The sequence below is a fragment of the Molothrus ater genome, chromosome 3, assembly GCF_012460135.2.
Source record: "Molothrus ater isolate BHLD 08-10-18 breed brown headed cowbird chromosome 3, BPBGC_Mater_1.1, whole genome shotgun sequence".
Classification (NCBI taxonomy): Eukaryota; Metazoa; Chordata; class Aves; order Passeriformes; family Icteridae; genus Molothrus; species Molothrus ater.
The window spans coordinates 63,859,139-63,877,786 of NC_050480.2; positions in this window are offsets into that span (position 1 = coordinate 63,859,139).

Sequence of the window (18,648 nt, forward strand, 5' to 3'; positions counted from 1 at the left end):
GAAATGTATTTTTAATTTTCTAAAAGCATAGTGTAGTGACTGTCCATCTTCAGGAAGCATAAAGAGAGATAAACAACTACAGCTCATTTGAGGAAAGAGAGAACCCAAATATATTTGTACAGGAGTTTCTATACTTTAAATAATATATCCTGTAAAATTTTTAGCATGTTTATATGGGAATATATTTGAATTTCTAACTCTTATATTTGACTGGTGATTTTTCTAAATACCAAGAAGTTTGTTGGTCATCAGTGGGTGAATATGTTTGCCACTGTGCCTGGACTCATCACATACCTGTGGCTTGGCCTCTTTTATGCTGATTCCCCATGCTCTTTAGTGGAAAAAAATGCTAGCATACATGGAAAAAGAATATCCAGCATTCTGCACTCCGTGCATGTGAACGAAAGACTTTTATTTAGTCATTTATTCATTTAAAAGAATAAGGTATACTAGACTCTCCAATACAATTACATATATACTATAACCATTAGTGCTTCTGTCCCAAAGCTAAGATCTTCTCTTACATAGAAGGTCCTTTTCACAGTCTTTAGGTGGGGAAAAAAACCTCCTCTTCCTCCTCCTCTCTCTTTATTGAATAATTTCCAAATGACCCAAGATCTATACGATGACTCAGGGAGCTCCAAGTTATACTCTGCCTTGAAATTCTTTCCCTCTGCAAGAAAAGACTTGAGACAATCAAGGAGCTGGTGACAATATCTCTATAAAGCCTCTCCCATGTAGGTTTTAAAGTCTCTCAATGTGTCCCAGGAAGTGATTAAACATGTTTGGCTGTGGCCCTCTGCATTCACCAGTTAGATTAGATTTGTTAGATTAGAACAAATTTTTACAAATAATTGATCAGCTTCATTTGGATTTCCTTGTTAAAACAGGGGCACTTGAGAGTGAAAAATACTGCAAATATATTCTATCAAAGCAAAGTATCAAGATCTGGATTAAGAAGTTGGAAAACAGAATGCCAAAAAGTAAAAACCAATACAGTTCCTGGGTTATACTCGACCATTGCAAAGCCTCCTTAGCTAGACAGGTAGCCTCTTCATCCTAATGTTATACCTAGGACCTCATTCCTGTCTACAGCTTCCTCATAAGGGAAGCAAAAGGGCAGGGATTTTTGCTTTTCTTATCTCTGGTTACCAAGTGAACAGAACCCAAGAACTCAAATGAACAGAACAAAGGATTTATTCTGGGGAGGAGGAAACAATGGATGTTTCAGGGGAGACTTAGGCTGGATATTAGGAAAAGGTTCTTTGCCTGGAGCATGATTGGGCACTGAAACAGGCTCCCCAGGGAAGTGATCAGAGCACTAAGCCTGACAGAGTTCAAGAAGCATTTGGGCATCAGGCACATAGTGTGACTCTTGGGAACAGTGCTATGCAGGGCCAGGAGCTGGATTCAGTGGTCCTTGTGGGTCCCTTCTAACTCCAGATATTCTGTGAATCTGTGATTCCCCATGAAGCAATCTGAGATGCCCTTCCATCACTTACTGACATTCTGTCTCTCAAGAGCTACTACACACAGCATAACCTCGTTCATACCCAAAAGAAATACATATTCAATATTTACTCTTTGAAGTTTTGAAGCTGTTCTTGGAAGAATGGATGCTTTCCCCATCTAGCCTTCCAGAGGACAAAAGCTTGAACCTATGGACACCAAAACAACTTGCAGTCTAGGCCTACCCAGGGAAATTAGCATCTTTTGCATGATCATAGTTCATTGGGCTGGCAATTTCCCATTTTTTCACCATGTTCTGACTAGAAAGTGGATTAAATAGCTGGCTAGTCAAAGCAGTTCCTTAAAATAAAACTCACTCTTTGCAACAGGAAAAAAATTACATAAAAGGCATAAACTTCCAGCTGTTATACCCCATTGGGTCCTTGCAGAAACCAAGTGCAATACACAATAATACAGAGTCTACTCTGTATTGGCAAGGATGTGTAAGACAGCAGCGTGTACTCCACCCTCAGAGGGGTTGTCAGCCTTGTCAGAACTCATCAGCTCAGCTTATGTGGAAATTGGGGGACCTTTGAGATTTCCAGAGCTCTCCATTCCCACCAGCTACAGGGGTAAAAAGTCATGAGTCAGTCTATCCCTGCAGAAAAGATGAAGGTTGTTGGTTCCAGATGGAGGTACTTAGGCACAAGTGCCAGACCTAACATTCTTGCACCTACAGCTACTTTGCTGGTATAGAAAAGAACCTGCTGCCTGTCCAGCTCTGCCTGCTTCCTTGTTTGCCTGAGGCTGGAGAGGCAATGAAGGAGCTATCCAAAAGCAGACCAACAGGGACCATGACATTCCCACTCAGAAGTGCACACTTTCTCAACATTCCCACTCAGAAGTGCACACTTTCCTGGCCTATCTTCTAGCACAGGGCAGGGAGATTAAATCTCCATGCTGTGCCAGGCTCTTACACCAAAATTGTATTTGAATATTTCAAAATACAGAGTCCTACTGTTGTCTTTTGACTGTGACTCCTTTCTAGTTGAAGCTCATCTATCAGGCTGTAAAGTCCATATACTGTAAGATTTGGAAGAGTCAGGCTGCTGATTCTGCTTACCCTGGCAAAAGTTCACCTGGGTTCATGAGTCCTTCCTGGAAGCTGCTGACAATCAGTAAATAAGGCTTATGGTCATTCATTGCTCCATAACAGAACAGATCATTTAAAGGAGTACATTTTGTCACTGCATGGAAAATACAATGTCCAAGGTGTGGAGGAGAAAAAAGCACCTAAATAAAGGCTTGTGTACAGCATGAACACCCAAATGGTTTTACCTAGACTTGTAATTTTCCTTCTGGCACTCATGGATTTTTCAGTGGTTGGCCTTTCAACCCTAAATCTTTCTTTTATATTGCCATTTGTATGGGGAAAATTGTAGTAGAAAAGAACTCCTTGAAAATATCAAAATTCAGAGAGATTGCAATTACAGTCTATACACACTGATGCAGGATTGCAGATGCCAAAAGGATACGTCTCGAGAAGTAATTTCACAAAATATGTACATTCCCACAATGTGTTTCTGTGCCATTTTCCCTGTTGGAGATGGTATCAATCTTGCAGATTAACTGCTACTCATTCAGCTACATCCTCCAAGGGACTGTGGTGCACTTCATAAATGATTCAAGCAGCAACAGTATGCAAACTTAACTCCTTGATGAGGAAGGAACAGCTCCTTGATCTTTTACTTTAGATTAATGCATTTTACACCCTGTTACTCTCTAGGGCTGGCAGCTAGGAGATGGGCATCCCAGGTGAGTGCTGTAGCTTATCTCATTGTTTTGATCACTTTCACAGGCAGAGAATCAAGCCTTAACACAGACAAAGGACTGACCTCATCAAAAAAAGCCACCATCAGTCAGTGATAAAACAAAAATAAACTATTTTTGGACAGTTTTTTCTCATCTACCTTTAAATTTTGAGACTACAGAGAAAGCCAGACTTTTTATCTCTTTAGTTGTCAAATTCACATTGAACACCTGAGAAAGAGAAACAGATGGGAAAACTGAAGTATGGGAAAACTGAAGTGACAAGGAAAAGAGCAGCAGGAAGCCTAAGACAGTAAAGGACCATAACCAAACAGTGATAAGGATGACTTGTTGCTAGGCTCTGAAGGAGAACAGAATGATCTGCTGACAGCAGAATGAAAGCCTAAGACTTACACCAAAACTAGGAAAAGGTACTGACTCTTGGACTTCCTTGTAAGAATTGACAAGTCTGTCACTCAGACTGTCGCAGGCAAGAAAGATGTACAATATCTGCTCTAAGGAAAAGACATGACGTATGTGTCTGTGGCAAGAGCAAATCCTGATAGGAAATGGGGGCAAGGAAAGCACAGAAAAAAAATCCCCTAGCTGCCCTTCACATTGGAACAAATGGTGCTGCCAGAACAGCTCTGCCCACCAAGCTCAAAACAAGATGATCTGTATGATATCTCTGTCCCTAATGCAGAGAATGCATGGGATCAACAAGAAAGTGAGGATTAGCAGATGAATTCATGAAATAGGTCATTTGCATCTGAGGAAGATTTCTGATGTGCAACCCTTGGAGGGATGAAAGAGAAACAGTCTTTTGACACAGGGATTTCCTTGCTGCTGTCATCCTAAAGATATCATTAACACAAATGTCATGTTAGGGTTGGGGACATATTTTTATATGTCTTTTAGGGTTTAATAGTTCAGGCACTCAGAAAGCTCCTAACAAGAGCAGAAGCCTTTACTTATTTGACCAGCAGATAAATCCAAGCTCAAAATACAGCAGAGCCCTTTTGACCATCACAGGATCTGAGTCAGAATCTGGGTTGAAATAAAGAAAAAAAAAAGCCCTATGCTATACTTGTGCTTGGCTTGAGATTGTTTAACTATCTTCTAAGACTGGTGAAGTTTTCTAGCTCCAATGCCTAGGAAAACGTCATTCTTCTTTTGAAAAGTTTACTGGTATTATTCCTAAAATTAAATCTTAAATTTAAGCTTTTTGTGTGAAAGTATGTCAGCAAACAGTAAACACATTCTTGTGAGCTCCTAGCTTTATCTTATGTAGGAATTTAAAAAAAAAAAAGAAAAAAGGAAAGAGACATGAAAACTAATGAAATCCTGCATCAGAACTTACTAGAGCAGCTGAACAAAGAATAAATCACAGGATCCAAAAAGCAGCACAGTAAAGTGTTATATCAAACAGAAATATGACAAAGAAGAGGATGTGATTACTCATTAAATTGGAAGTGTGTAAAGCCTAATCTGATCTGCTTGTATTATAAGCCAGATATTTACACCTAGCATTTTATGTTACAAGTAAAATGCTCATTATGTTTTAAACATTTTAATGCCTGATATTGACTTTAAGCCTGCAGAATAGACAATTCAACACTTGCCAAGATCATATTTTACAGTTTAATCATTCTTATTCTTAATGATTCACACTTCATTTTCAGCTGGCATGTTTCTTGTTTTGTCTTCCAGCTGCTGGTTCTTGTTACGCAGCTCCCTGTTAGAGGAGCTAAAGAGCTCTGTGATACCCAGTAACTTCTTCCCATGAAAACACTTATCCACATTGATCACATTTCATGTAAATCATCTTTTAGATAAAACAAACCATACTGAGCTCTCTCTTTCAATCTGAAATTACCCTCAACCCTCCTACTGTTTCTGTTGATTTCCTCTGTGTTCTTGATTTTTCAGCTTCCTTCTTTAAATACTAGTTCTTCTCATTTTAGCTGTTTACAAGCTAGACCCTTAACCTAAACAAGTCTCCAAGGTCCCTCTACACTATACAGAGGACAGAAAGCAACTCCAGAGAGCAAATCATCTTTATCTCTTAGACACCTCTCTCAGCATCAGGAAATGATTATTCAGATGTAACTTGTTCTCCACAGACTGCAGCAGGAATTTAGGCCACCCATCTGCACTGCACACCCCACTTTCAGAAGGCTGAATTTCATTTAATTCAGACAGATATTCAAACTCTGGTATCAGTTGCTTTCATCATGTCTGTCTCTCTCTGCTATATCATAACAGAGAAGTTAATTTTGATTTCTTTCATAGTCCATGACCCCTCTATCCCTGCTAGCAATGCTCTTCCAAATTGCATTTTCTCCTTTTGTAAGCTGTTTTTGGACCTACCATGTCCTGGGAAAACAAAGATCATTATGCAAGCTGTGTTAGTATTCTCGTTGTTGTTATCATCATTCAAATAGTTTCACATCTCAGCTGGACCTTTTGAAACTCCTTGTTCAGGAGGTTTAATTAAAAAACACTAAGCTTTACAGATTAATGGCAACTTTGATGCAAGTTGAAAACTTTTAAAGATAGAATAGCTCAACATATTCCTTCATAAACAAGACCTAAAAACTCAGAGAGCTGTATTGATTTCAGCCTTCAAAACAACCGTAAATTTTGGAAACCCTAACTTTATTTGGTAATAACACCTTTTAATGGTACAACATGGGCTTGTCTCAATAGGTAATTGTTGAAAATATCTCAGTTCTGAAATGTATGAGATTATAGAGAGAGAAATAACAGTTATTGAAGAAACACTACTCCCTAAATCTTTGAATTTTCAAGATCCTACCATAAATAGGCAACAAAATGTTATGAAAAACCTCTGCTGTGATATAAATCAAGGAAAACCTTGCCACAAGAGTTTATAGATGATCCAAAGGCACTAACTATGAAATTACCAGCTAACCTAGATCTTTGAATTAGTGACCTTACAAACAGCTGACCCTGAGCCACCTTCAATCTCTTGGAGCTATTCTAAAGCTGCAAATGAGCTTTGCTTCAACTGTTTTTATGTATTACATCAGAAAGCATAAAGAATTGTTTTGAAATCAGGAAAAATGTGCAAAAAAGCTAAGATCTCTATGTATTACATAACATGAATGAAATAAAGTTAAATAAAATCCTCATATTTACCATGGACTATGTAAGAAAATCGAAGGATAAAAAAGGAGTAAGTTAAAGAAAAAGAGAAAAACAAGTTTTAGAAGAGAATTAACAATCTGCGCTAAAGCCACAAAAGCAAAAGAAATGCTAAGGAAAGCTACAAGTTGCATTATCAGGCAGAAGTCATTCCTCAGTAATGAGCTATGCTATTCCTCAGTTACACAGAGCATTTCTTTGAGAAGGTACCACACAGGAACATTTAGAGGAGGGGACTGATGTTCCTCCCCTGGAACAGCTACTGACAGACGTTCCAGAGACACGGAAGGTGGCACAGGTGGAAAATCCCAGCTTGTGCAAAATGGGAGCAAGGAAGAGCTGGGAACAGACAGGCAGGCTACCCTGTGTGCTGCAAGCAAAAGCTGTTTGAAGCCAGATAGAGAAACAGTCATTTGCAAAAAGAAAATGGGCACGGGAAGAGCTGTATATAAGTTCTGCTTCTTCCTGTTCCATTTTCTCCTAGCCAATTTGCATTTTATGTAATTAAAAATTAGTTACGTTTGTAGCTTTTCAATCAGTTCATATGGGAGTGGGGGAAGCTGTGTTTTAAACCAGCTGATCTTTGGGGAGATGAGCACTGATCTTCACATAGCAAAATGCAAAAATAAAACAGGTAAGATGCTCAAATAATATGAGATCTTTCTTGTGAGGAATAAAAAAGAAAAAAACAGCAACATGCAAAACCCAAAGAACAGCAAGTTTTAAAAGATACATTATTTAATCTGGAACTATAAATGTAAATGTCTTCATCACAAGCAAGTTACTGAGACGGCTCTGTCACACCAGCAAATATTCATAGTATTTTGATAAGTGAGCAATCCATTGGCCTCTCATGGTCATCCTTCAGCATTAGAAAAAGGACACTTATTTTCATATGCCTTTCCAGGAAAATAGCAGTCTAAAAGTATTCTTCAATATCTTGAAATGAATCAACTGATTTTTAATTATTTCATAGCATTTGAAGGAATCTATCACTTGCAAGACAGAAAAATGCTTTTGCAGTGCAAATTAATTAGGTTATAATTAATTTTTTCTTTTTTTTTAAAGGAAAGTAGTATTTTCAAGTTAAAAATGGAAATTTGTCTAAAATTCAAATACAAAAAAAAATTAGAACAACTGAATAGGTAACTATTAGGTAGCTATTAGGTAGCTATTTCTTTCTCTCTGGATCATCAATCAGTGATAGTCTTCTTAGTGCACTGCAATAACTCTGAGTGATGTGGGAAATGTGAAAAAGGTCTCCCAAAGAAATCAGAACAGTGCAGACTAGGGAATCAGAAGAGAACAGGGACTCTCACTAGGGAGCCCTGAAGATGGATGAGGTGAATGTTCCAAAGGGACAGAGAGTACAGGTTTATTGTTTTAACATTAAAACAAAGTAAGCTGCAATGTGTTTACTACACTGTGGCAGTGCAGCACCTGGCAAGGTGCTTTCCTGGGACAGAGGACCTTGAACCACCTGGCTCAATAAAATGAGAACAAGGCAAAAATTATGTTAATCCCCTTCAGAAAATGCTTTTTTCTTCCCCTCTTTCATCCCCAAAGCCTTACTGAAAAATGAATTGAGAATACCAGGCTTAAAACTGTTTCAAGAGTATTGTCCACTACACAAATTTTTATCAAGTCAGTAAAACAAACATAAAGGTGCTGTATTTGTACTGGGGTTGTAATGAGACTTTAAGGGTTACAAGATGCACCATCACAATAAGTAAAGCCCTCAAAGCCTCTTGCAATGCAGAAGTATTTGTCAAAGGAGTCATCAACAAAGCTGTACTTTGTAGTTATGCCTGTGCTTACTTTAGCAGCAATATCCCTCTTGCCCATAACCACCTTTCTAAAGCTAAGATAATGATGTTCCAGGAGCACTGAATAAAGATTTCCTAAGGTTTCTTTTGTCTTCTTTTTAAGTTGCAATCTTTGCTTTCTGCTTTGCATTTCATTGTGGGTTATTATGGCATGGGAGTGAAACTTGTCAGTTGTCAAGCTCACAGTGTCAGCAGCCTGGAAATGCTCATGCTGCTAACTAGCAATTACTCACACAGCAGTGCTGGATCTGAGCAAGCATGGGCGTCTTTGCAAAGCCTTCAGAACTTCAGTTTCAGCTCCCGGTACACACTATTAATGACAAACTACAAATCAGGCAAAGAAATGCTTTTTCAAATGAGGCATTCAGCTTGGGAGATTTCCATTCACTTTGCTACAGCTCCAATCAAGGAACTTGGGAATATGCTGATTTACATGGGTCCCTGCTGGCATTGCCGAGATGACAGATGGTACTTGGCCAATCAAATCAAATCAAAATGCGATTCTTTAAAGAAATGTGGCACGTTGTTCCAGTGCTCATACATGATGTTTATTTGCAAATGTATCAGAGATTTCCACCACTAATGACTAATTTTCAAGTTACTCAACTGTAACTCAGATTGTCATCTTTTCCTTCCAAGTTTGGGATATTACTTCTCACAAGTGAGGTGGAGTTCCAAGTGTACTGACAAAAAGGCATACTATCCTATCTTCTGTTGACAGGAAACTTGCAGGAGATTTGCTGCCGTGTGCAGCATTCCTACATTTTCTTCACAAAGTAATTCTAGATTTTGTAAAAAATCTTGTTATCCCAGTCTCATTTTACACCTCTTTTTCTTTTTTTTTCAGCTAAACAAAAGAAAAAATGACTGGCAATAGCACTACTATTGTTAATTTGGTTGAAAATACTGGAGTTACACGCTGGAGTTATCAAAATACAAATCCACCTTCACACAGATTTATCTTATTGTCTTAAGTTACTATGGCAGCAGGCAAAATTACTAGAAGTTAAATAAACTTCTTTTTAGAAGAACATAAGTTATATTGGTTCATGCAACTTTAAAAGTAGATTAATATCTGTTATTTAGCTAAGTCATATTATTTGTCCTTTAGGAGTTGAGAAGTTTTTCCTCAAACTTGTAACTCCTTGTTAGTTATTCTTCACTACAATGTCCTAGAGATTATAGTTACTATCTCCTAGAGGAATTATGTAATAAAACAAATGAAATAATTAGGTATCATATAATTTGTAAATATTTTTTCTTCTTTTTTCCTTTGATAACTCATTATACAGTCAAACATGTTAAAATTTGTCACACATAATCAGACTTTAGTTATCCCTCTAAGTGTTCAAGGCCAGGTTGGATAGAGCTGTGTGCAACCTGGTCTAGTGAAAGGTGTCTCTGGCCATGGCAGGAGGGTTGCAACTAAATGTTCTTTAGTGTTCCTTGCAACTCAGACCATTCTATGACTCTGTGAGTATAAATACCAACTGTCTTCAAGTACTCAGACATCTACTTTGACTTAATGGTTTCTATCAACTATTTAGATTGGTTATTTTAATCTGTGTTTTGTCGTGACCAGTAGGGGAACATGTAACAGAAAATAAACCTTGAGATATTTCTTGGCCTAGCTTCACATCCTAACACTCAAATCCTCTCTTCTCTGGAGAAAAAAAAAAAAAAAAAAGGATGAGTGAAGAACAGATGTTTGTACTTTCCTGACGTGTCACAAGCAAAGACTAGACTTGGAAGTGTTATGGAAAATCCACAATGATCTCTAATAAAGATTCAAGTCTAAGGTCATCCAATGTCCAGCCAGGATGAAAGACTGTCCAAAAACCTACTTCACAATGAACTGCTGCAAAAGTCAATTCAAAGAAGTAAGCTTCACTTGGCAGCACCAGCTCTTCTTAATGACAACCATGTAAGACTTGGAAAGTCATCTGCACATTCTTGGCTAAGAATCCCCTCTTCAACATTCACAATTTAGGAACATATGGGCTCCCTTGTCAGCTTACACTCATGCCCATCTGTTCAGATGGCATGGAGTCTGCCCACAAGTCAGTCAGATGGCTGCTCAAGGGTACACGTGGCGTGCAGTTATGGGTTTAGATGAGCAGCCTGAACAATAGTGAAAACACGTTTCCTGCTGCAGGATGTCTCTCATCTGTACCAGCAGTCAAGTATTGGCACCACTTGCCTCCTTACACTTGAACAAAGATGTTTGAATGTATTTGACAGAAAAGAAAATTTTGGAAGCTGTCAGCTGACCACCCTCATTGATCATTGGAAATAGGACTGCCTGGTAACAGAAAAGCAGAAAAAGGAACTCTTGCTGAAGACACACAGTCTTGGCTAATCATGCAAACTTAATAGGCTCACAAAGTAGTGCAGAGGAATATACAGAATCTACAGAACTATGACTGAATATTTCAGTGAAGATTAAGGCATAGACTGCGGTACCTAAAATATAACTAGAAGCATAATTTCACTTTTGCTTTCATCTTTTGCTGTCACTGGGAAAACATGGGAACCAGGTGAGAGCAAAAAAAGATCCTCTACCAGTCACAGCCATCTCCTGGACAATGATATGACCCTCATGGCACAGCCTTCACAATGTAGGAACTTGCATTTCCTATAAAAAGTTGGGTGCTGGTTTTAGATTTTGCTCCCAAGAAATACTCCTCAGGCACATGAATTGACAGAGTTACACTGAGTTGGATGACCCAGGGCATCTAGGAAGAAGACTTACATCTGCCCAGATATTTAATAAAAAGTTAGTTTTCAACATCTGTGTGGCAGCATCCCATTGAAGCAAAGTCCTCTTGTTTTCAGTGAAAAGACTTAGCACGTGAGTAGGTAAAATAGGTGAAGACAGCTGAGGGACTTCTCTTTTAGGTAGCAATGCAGCATCCTGGCACACTGACCCAGAGAGCCTTTAGAGAACAGAGGACCACTTACCTACATCAGCACTGCCCATCTGGAATAGAAACTACGTTTGCATCCAAGTAGGGGTTGGTCCTAGCATGAACTGGAGAAACTTTTCAACATTTACTGAAGTGGTTGCTCTTTCATTTACATCACATGAAAGAGCATTCAGCTGCTGCTTTTCTGTATCACTTTTTTTTTTTTTCTCGAAATACACACAAATTCATGGCAAAAGTTTGCTGTCCCACAGACTCCGCATATTCGAGCACGTGTAGGCATGCCGGAGGAAGTCTGAGCTGTAGATTAAAAACTCCTCAAAAAATTATCCCTGTTCTGAATATTGTTTACCCAAACAACTTTAGGGAACAGCTTCTAGCAATTAGTATACTCAAAAAAATAAATGTAAAAAAAATTAGTTTTCACAGCTCAGAGACCAGAAAAGGATTAAACTAGTAGCTGATATTGTTTGAAATGTCTAATCAGAAATCCTGTAAAATGATGTCTTTCAGTTCCATTTCAGTAGAGATTAAATTAGGAAACAGCTGAACCACTTAATGAAAGTAAATCCACAAATAAGAACAAATCCAAAGAAAATAATTCTTCAGTAAGCACTGGAGATTTATACAGGTCTAAAACAATTAATTCCACTCAAATAACATAAAGCATTTCACTCAAATATTTATTTCAATTCTTTAGGTAATTCACAGTACCACTTGTATTTCCTTTCTATAAACTTTTGAATAATAAAGTGGTTTTTTCTACAAGTTCAGTGGAATACAAATTGCAAAGTGTTTTCTACATCATAAATAAAAAAAAAAAACAGCTTTAAAATCTGCTCATTACATAGTACAAATAAAGAATACCTTCAAGGAATTTTTTTATGTATTGTAGATAAAAAGTAACTGTGCACAACATGGTATATGTTAACATCTCTGTTTCTATGTTTTTCAGAGCTAGTTTTCCTGGGTGTTCACTGGTTTTTTTCTTAGCAAATAAGGCACTAAGAGACTCTGCCAGAGCACTTGCAACCAAAACTAGAGGTCGGAATGATCTTTTCTTAGTAGCAAACTTGTAATAAATCCTATTGATTTATGTTGGTTTGATTCTCAGGTTTAGAAAGTTTTATCAGGTTTAAGTGTAAGGAGAATGCTTCACTGAAAAAGTGTTCATTTTACCTTACACCTTTTTTTTTTTTACCTTTTTAAGTATTCCACTTCAAGAGCAGAAGAAACTATAGCACTTTAAAAGGTGCAAAAGACAAAGAGCAGTAAATTTGGCCTTGGATCTAAGGCAGCTGTAGAACAATGACAAATGAATTTGCTAATATCATTTATATTCTGGACAAGGAAGAATGGAGAAAATCCACCAAAAAACCCCTTACTTTTCATGAATAGACACAATACCAAATGTAGTGATTCTCAAGCTACTGAGTCTTACCTTCTAGAGTCTGTCATTACCAAACCTGAATGAACTGTCATACAATTGACTAGGATTCAGTACATACCCCATAACAAAAACCATAATTTAAAACAAGGATACAGGAGCATACATAAGTAAAACCAACCTCAATCAAGTCAAACTTCTCCAAACAACAGACAAAACCACAACGACAGATTCTCTGCTGAATTCCCAATATTAACAAATTCTCAATGTACTTTTTCACATAACTATGTTAGGAAAAAAGTACACCAAAAGTACTTTCACATACTGAAGAATTCCATTAGGTGAACTACTTGTTTGGACATTCAAGAAGGAATGCCGCAGGTACAGCAGGGACATATTCTGAAATACTTTTTTCCTTCTGCTTGTTAAATTAATTATTGTATAAAAATCTTAGTCTTTCCTCTTGAAAACAAACACATTCAGTAAAAAAAGAGGATTAGCTAGACTTTGTTCTACCATTAAAAATTTCAATTTTGAACTAATTCTTAAAAGTTTCAGGATGATTGAACAGTGCATATTTTTGGCTTTTGATTTCCCAGTGTTAGGGGTCCACCAGCTCAACACCTGTGAAGCAAGGTGAGCTTAAAGGTCCACATACATATAAGGAACTAAATACAGAACTAAACAGACAATAAGAGAATTTTAGTAAAATTACAATGATGGAAACTCACAAAAATATTTTAGTCACTGCTCCTTTAAAGATCATTTAAAGATGTCAGCTCTCCCAGATGCAATCTCTGAGAAAAACAAATGGGCAACAGACACATTATAATCTTTTTAACTGAATTTAGATCAGTAGTGCTTGCCCAATCTGAAAAGCATAAAAGACCAATTCCCTCCTATATCTACACAGAGGAAAAGCAATGCATGAAGAAATGCTATTTTTAGATAGCACTTGCATTGGGTTGTATCTAACAGTTCCATCTAAATACATATGACCTGATTAGTGCAGAGATTAATACTGGGATGCAGTACAGGGACAGAGAATTTGGGCATGCAGGTGTGTTTCCTGAGGGAAACTCTGACTAAGATTTGAATTAGTCTTTGATTAGAGAAAAAAAAAACAACCAAACAAACAAACAAACAAAAAAAAACCACCAAAAAACAAAATACCAAAAAACCTCAGTAAGTCAAGTCAGTTGGAATTGGACAGCCAAGGCCTATAGACATGCAGGCATGCAGGATCAAGTCTACGTTCATGGAAACAGAAACAAGAACAAATGACTTTGCAAAACCACAAAAATATCAGCTTCCTTCCAATTAGTACGTGAGTACGATTCTTTATACCAAGAACTGACACTCACCGTGAGATCACAATCTTTCAGGACGCTGTCTTTATTTGAAACATGAAAAGAAGGAGTAAAAATTTCAAACAACATTGCTGATTGCACAATACCAACCTAGAGATGATCATGACTTCTGAGGCACTCATCTTGTCAGAGCATCCACCAAAAATACAAAATTTGTTCTCCAGCACTCTTTGGATAATGGAATCTGTCCCATCACTAAATAGAAGCCTGGAGTGAGGTGACAGGGCTGGGAACATCAATGCACCCAGAGCCTGTGCAGCAGACACTGAAAAGCTGAAACAGACACTGAAACAGACACTGAAACACTTCAGAAGTGGAGGGACACTCTGGAACCACTGCATAATGAGTCCTGATGGAACAAAAGAAATCTTTCTGTTTCCATACAATTAAGTTGCTGCAGACTAGAATTGATTACGCAGACTGATCAGCAATGTTACTCAGCCTGGAAACTGTGCAATCCACAGAATAACACTTTATGAATACAATCTTGTGTCAAGGCTCATGATTAATATTCTGTTTGGGACTGACTTGATTATTCCAATTATAAGAATTAACTAACATTGGACTTTAAAAAAATGTAACTGTGTGGCAAATCTCTTGCAGTACCACAGTAACTCTCATTCTTAACACATTCAATATATGACCCTAGTGTATTTAAAACTGGATTATTTATGCTCCTGTACGTTAGAAGAGAAGAGGCATTCTGCAAAAGCAGAGATGATAGACCAGGGGAAGCCTTTCTGTGACACACAAAGTTTAAAGTGTTTGTCATTGAATGCAACAGGGGATGGTGATACTGTAAGTTGAATGGATATGTCTGTGAATGCCCACATCAATAAAAAAGTTTGTACTCTGTTAAATACAGTCCTTGGAGATAAGCTAATTAGCAAACTAGGGAGTTTTAAAACTCTCAAGTGAAATCTTTGAACTGTAAAAAAAAGTTATCTACTAATGAAGTCCCCTGTGGGTTGCAGTCTAGATTTGGCAGCATACAAACTGCTATAGCTGAATTTCAACTAGGCTGATGCACAGAATTTCAGCAAGAGAAGTTGCATTTAAAGACTGAAAAAATGATAGGTACATATATAAAATACCCAGTGACCAATATCTCTTCACAATTATTAGTGTTTAAGCTGTAAGATGAAGACGAGCAATCTAAACATATCCTCTCTGAAAGGGAAGTGGCAAGTGAGATGTCCGTGGATGATTGGTTTCAAGCAATAGCTGAGAAGTCTCTCACCCATACAAAATGTAACAGATTTAATTATTATTAAAGTCAGATAAGTATATATTTTAAGTATATTGCACAGAAACAGATGTGACCTCTCCTTTTTGGGCTTCATGGTTTCTGTAAAAAGGCTTCTTTTTCTGTGTTGTTTAGCATAAAGTATTCAGGTTTACAACTAGCCTTGAATTACAATTATGTTTAAACCTTGAATCTAATAAAAAATGCAAGCAGACTAAATATCCAGTGTGGAGCTCCATATAGATTTAATAATGGTACTAATCTTGACAATAAAAGAAGAATTGTACCTGAATCAGTGTTACTTATTTCTTATTAAGGACACATGATTTATCACACTCCAACCTAGAAGCTGGCCAGATGAGCCTCATTATTTAATAAAATGACATTTTCATATGTTTTATGATTCTTTCTCTCTCTTTGACTACAAATTCTGGGAATTACACAAAAGTGGTTTTGCAAAACAGTCAAAACAGATCAAGCTCTGAAGTTATCAGTTTCCTAAAACTGTCACAAGCTAGAAACACAGAGACACAGAAAACAGAAATCTGCATTAAAAACAGGAGAAGTTGTCTCTTTTTCTCCAGGAATAGCATTGGGACTTTAAAAACTGCCATCAAAAAGGCCAGGGCAGTCAGGGGAAAGGGAAAAGGTATGAAGAAAGCAAACTCCAAAAAAGTGGCTCTGATAAACAGTAGGATTATTACATCCAGACATACATATGAGGAGAGAATTACATTCCTCCTTTCTTACCTACAGAGTTTTCCAAGCACACATACTTTTCTCTTCCAGGTTGAAGGTTGAAACCTCTTTGACCTGTGGCTTTGTAGTAGAAGAGGGAAGAAAGCACTCCCAGGCTACCTTGGAGAAGCACTGCAGAGCTGTAACAGAAAAGTCAAACAGAGCAAGGAAAACCTAGTCTTCACATTCAGAAATTTTATTCATTTCATTAAATTTCATTATGTCTGTGGGATCTGCTGCTCCAGCTGGATCCTGTAAGTCTGTGGAATCTGATGGGTTTCATCTGAGAATACTCAAGGGGCTGGCTAATGCCAGTTTGAGGGCTCCCTCAGTGACCTTGGAATGGTCATGGGAGTCTGGAGATGCCCCAGTTGACTGAAATCTGACAAATGTTGTCCCGATTTTCAAGAAGGATGACCCTGAAAACTACAGGTCCAAGAATCTTACTTCATTGTATGGTAAAATTTTAGAGAAGATTATTCTGGGAGTTATTGAAAAACACCTGAAGAACAACAAGTCATCAGTCACAACCAGCATGGCATCATGAGCTGAAAGTTCTCCTTGTCAAACTTAGTTCCCTTAATTTCACCATTTGTCCTTTTAGAAACTTGTTTGGGAAGTTAGGGCAGAAGTTTTTGATTCTGTCTCTTCTTCTGGACAAAATGTCCACCATTCAGCTGGATAAACACATCATGTGATGGGTGAGAAACTGGCTCATGTGTCAAGTACATAGGGTTATAGGGAATGGGGTGACATCAGACTGCTGACTGGTCACTAATGGGGTTCCACAGGGCTCCATCATGCAGCAAATACTCTTCAATGTCTTCATAAATTTCTTGGATACAGGACCCAAAGGAATACTAAGTTTGCCCATACACTTTTTTTTTTTTAAGTAAGCTGAACTTGCCTTGCTGACATGTTTGTTCTTTTCTTTTCCAGATGGAACTAGCTTCAAAGGTGCACTTCTGTTTATTCAATATACATCTTTCAGCAGTTCTACTGATATTTAGTGAATATAAGGGATGCAGAAAGTACATTTTCTCTTGTGTTAAAGTTATCTGGGAAGAGAGGATAGTGGCTGACATTAACATTCCCACAAAACAGAAGTAATATAAAAGTTGGGATGTCACAGGGACACTATAAATGTCCTCATCCATGGAGAAAAGTGCAAGTTAAAGGTGGACACTGAACCTCTTGTTGCTTGAATAATTGTTCTTGTGATGTCTTTGGAGACCATGAGGTTCATTCTTATCCATATTTTCTGTGAGCAAATCATGCTTAATACTTCTTAGAAAACTCTAGATCATTGATTTACTGATGTTCACTAGACACTTGCTTAGAACAGACACTTATTCTAGGTGGTTTCTGAATTATTTGCTGCCTATAATTGTAACTGATTGTTTGCTTCCAGGTCATTAAAAAAAGCCCACTGTTTTGAAGCTGCAAAAATGTTAACCTGTATTCAGCAAATGCATAGTGACATTGGGGAGCTACCTATGGATCATTTGTTTGTGTTAATGCAATCAAGAAAAACAAAATGGGGAAACCAGCTCTTGTGTATGCAAAAACAGACTGCAAAACTTATCTGCTGTGCTAGAGGGAAAAACTTGGCCCCAGAGTAGATAAACTGAAAGGATCTCTTTATTCCTCATGGTCTTGTTTTAAATTATTTCAGCACTGTTATTTCCCGTATAAAGCAGTGTAAAGAAACAACTGTCAGGTTGCAAATGCCTGAAGGCAGGGAAAGAAGAGGTCAGGCAGTCACACATCTTTTATGTTCCTTCTCTACATTAAAAAAAAAAAAAAAAGTGTATTTCTCAGAACAAAGTCAACTTCATGCAGCATCCTGTCTGGCAGTAGACAGTAACAGATGTGTCAGAAACAAGAGGGCAATAAACATGGTACTCTCAGCTTCCAGAAATCTATGGCTTAAGGTCTCACTAAGACAGTGTTTACATCTTTGAATTTAATAACTTGTGATGGATTTTTTTTTATTATTCCATGAATTTTTTTATTACTTTTAACCTGTTTAGTAAGGGTTTTCTTTGGTTGTTGTAACGCTGCTGCCATCTGTTTCTTTTACAGGAACAAAGAAGCGTAAATACAAATTCTCAAGAACCATAAGTGCATCATGGATCCATTTAGCTCCATGTTGATGACTTTTATACAACGTCCATTCCTTTTTCATGTGTTGCCTGCCATTCCACAACTGGGCACCAAGATGACAGTCAATGGATCTACCCATAGTGATACCAGGATTGATTTTCTGATGACTGTTTTTGAAGAGCTATTTTTGAACCAATGCTAATTCTTCTAAGTAAGGTTATTTCTCTCTCAAGCTTACCAACAGCAGTATGTCGTGGCCTATGAACAGTACCCTGAGCAAGAAATGTTAAAAAAGCAAATTATTATTGCAAGTCTAATTTTTTAGGAAAGGCCATAAAACATATTGATGAGTGGCTGGAAATGTACACCTACTGTATTTTCATGCATTTGAACTGTATTCTGGATAGCTTACACTCCTGAAAAAAGACCAGGTGTTTGAAAAGCAATCAAGTGTTAACTAAGCTGTTCATATAGCCTGTTGGAAACCCTACGAGCACAGTGCAGGAAACTGACTTGCAAGAGTTCCTGAACTAGAAAGGCAGTGAAGTAAGACAGTGAAAGGGACACAAAAGCCTTTCTAGATCACTTATGTGTTCAGGATTTGAGGGCCAAATAAACTGATGAA